Source organism: Chaetura pelagica, unplaced genomic scaffold (assembly GCF_000747805.2).
Source record: "Chaetura pelagica isolate M959 unplaced genomic scaffold, ChaPel_1.0 scaffold174, whole genome shotgun sequence".
Classification (NCBI taxonomy): Eukaryota; Metazoa; Chordata; class Aves; order Apodiformes; family Apodidae; genus Chaetura; species Chaetura pelagica.
This window is the reverse complement of record NW_009953722.1, coordinates 379,939-382,791: the sequence shown is the minus strand read 5'-3', so window position 1 is coordinate 382,791 and position 2,853 is coordinate 379,939.

The window sequence follows — 2,853 nt, the reverse complement described above, 5'->3', positions numbered from 1 at the left end:
TTTTTCACATTATCACCTGTAGGCCATTAGATTTCAATCTGTCATCAGTGTATCTGAAACCAATATCCTGTGTTATTAAATTAGTTAGGATGGTAGTTTCTACCTGGCAACAAGCTCTGCTGTGAAGAGTGAGACTCTTCAGCATGTGCAGTGTTCCCAGTGCTTCCAAAAAGGACACTGAAAACTGTGTTCCCCATTAACAAATTATACTTACCACATATTTTTCTGTGAGCAAAAGTTTTTGCAACTTAAGAGACAAAATGTGGAGATACAACAGGATTTTCTGTAGTAAACACAAAGAATACTTGGAATGCTTTAATAGTATGATGAACAGTGATGCTTTTCTACCTGAAGATGGTGGTTATCTGGTAAAATGTTCTGGTTTGGTTTGGTTTGATGGGTTTCTTGGTAGTTGGAGAAGGTCCCCAGCAGTGGCTTCACCAAGAAGCCAGCCAAGGAGCCATTAGAGGGACAAAAGATGCTCCTCAGTGATTAACATACAAAAGAAATGAGATAAGATCTGAGCAGAGGAGCACTTAAGGGAAAAAAACACCTGTGCTGCAGCGAAGGAGCGGTGGTTGGTGAAGAAGAAGGGGAAGAAGATGCCTGAGCAGAAGTTTGTCTGCAACCCATGGCGAGATGGCAGCTGTGCCTCTGCACTCATGGAGGAACGTGATGGAACATTCCCTGAACGCTCCAGGAGGCGTGAACTTGGCCAGTGGACTTGGATTTTGGATTTGCTGCCAGTGGACTCTGGTTATGCAGCTTTGGAAGACCCTGGGCCAGGGGAGTTTGTTCCCAAAGCACTCATGACTCTGTGAGAAGCCCAGGCTGGCTAGCTCTGAACCTCGTGGGAAGGACTCATGAAGGAGAGGTTCGTGGAGGACTCTCTCCTATGGGAGGGCCCCCATGGAGAAGCAGGAAAGGACTGTAAGGAATCCTTCTTCTTGAGGAGGAAGGAGCAGCAGGAACCACCAGCCTGTGAACTGACTCTTAAACCCCATCCCCTGTGCCACTGGGGGGAAGGAAGGAGAGAAACCAGGAACAAAGTGATTTGGTGCCGGGAAGAAAGGAGGGGTGGGGTAACATATGCAAGCCCTGCTCTTTGTGTTGTCTGTGTCCTGCGTGTGTTTGCTTATTATTAAGTCATTATTTTTTCCCCAAGTTGAGTCTGTTTTGCCGAGGATCTTAATTGGTGAAGAACCCTCCTTGTCCTTTTTCTTAACCCAGGACCCTACTCATCTCAGAGTGTGTGTGTGTGTGGGGGAGTTGAGTGAGCAGCCATGGGGCTTTTCCTTTGTTGTGTTGAACCCAAACCATGACACAAAATAATGCTGTTAAAGGATATTCTGATAACCACTGCATCCAGCAGTGCAATTCTTCCTTACAACTCACAAATTTTAGCTCACTTTTCTACATTTTTATATACTTGTAAGCTCAGCTATTTGTAAACTTGTGAGCAAACCTGCAAGGTTGGTTAGGGTGTATAGCATGAATTACATGTCTAAAAGCTGCAAATATTTGTACTTAAAGAGAGAGTAGAGAAAATAGGACAAAGAGACATTGAGAGCCAAAGCATTTTGAGACAGTGGTTTGGGTTTTTTTTTGCCTTTGGAAATTTCCCTGTTAAATTTACTTATGCTTTTCCTTGAGCTGTGTTTCAGTAATCTTAAAAAATCAAGAAAGGAAAAAGAGCTAGGAGCCATACTATTCTGGTAGTTTTCAATGAAGACTTAACCTCAGTTTCATGTTACCCTGATGATTTAAACCAACCAACGTTCTTTTTCTCTTCATGAAAATGTAGGTAACACATACTAATTGACAAGCAATGCCTGTTAGAAAACGAAGAAAACATCAAATTTTGGAAGAATATTTTTTGCTCTTCTGCAAGAAACCAAACGCCTTGTTAAACTTTTTGTTCATCACTATGCATGTTTTAAACAACTGCTGTTTTAAATTATGATGTAGGTTTGAGTAGTATGGAGGAATGTATAGGTTATAGCTGACACTGCAGAAAGAGGATGTATTATAAAAATAAAACAAATATTTTGAAATTAACATACTCATCCATATCATGAAGGAAATTTTTCCACTAGATCAGCTTTCAAATCATTATAAAGACAGTTAAGTAAAGCTTCTAAATTCAGTGATGTCACCGAATATGAATAATAACCAAAATATTATTAGCTACAGTATTAAACACTAAGCAAGTATCTATCTTATTTTCACTGTGTTGAAAAAAACTCTCATATGCCATTATATTTACCATTTCCCAAATATATTTCATTTTAATATTGCAAAAACTAAACAAATTCAGACATAAGACAAATCTATAGTTCCAGTGGGTGACAAAAAGTGATGTTTATAGAAATCATTTTCTGATACAGACTTTCACTTTTCAAATGTGTTACAGTAATAGCCTTTGTGTAGAGCAGTGATTGGCTTGGCTGTAAGTATTTTGTTAAAAAGAGAGAAAACTAAGTAAGAAATAATCAGAAAGTCTAGCAATGTCCAGTAGTTTCTTTGATGCAGAGTATATTTTCCGACTTCTGCTCATCGAGGAACCGAATTATTCTGTGTTCTCTGGTCCTGGAGTAAGTGGGGATATGATGAGATTTGTATCAGCTTCCTGGGTGATCAGAAAACCTCAAAAAGTGCAGGTCATATTTCTAGTACTTGAAGAAATTATGAAAAAGATGGTGTGGGCTTAAATTTAGTATTATCTCATCAGCATTCATCACCACTGCTAGGCCATGAAGGAGAAAAAAATAACAGAGAAACATGAGAAGAGGAATAGATAAAAGGAAAGCACTGAGAGGCAAAACATGTTGTTTCTTAATTGAGCTGGAAAGA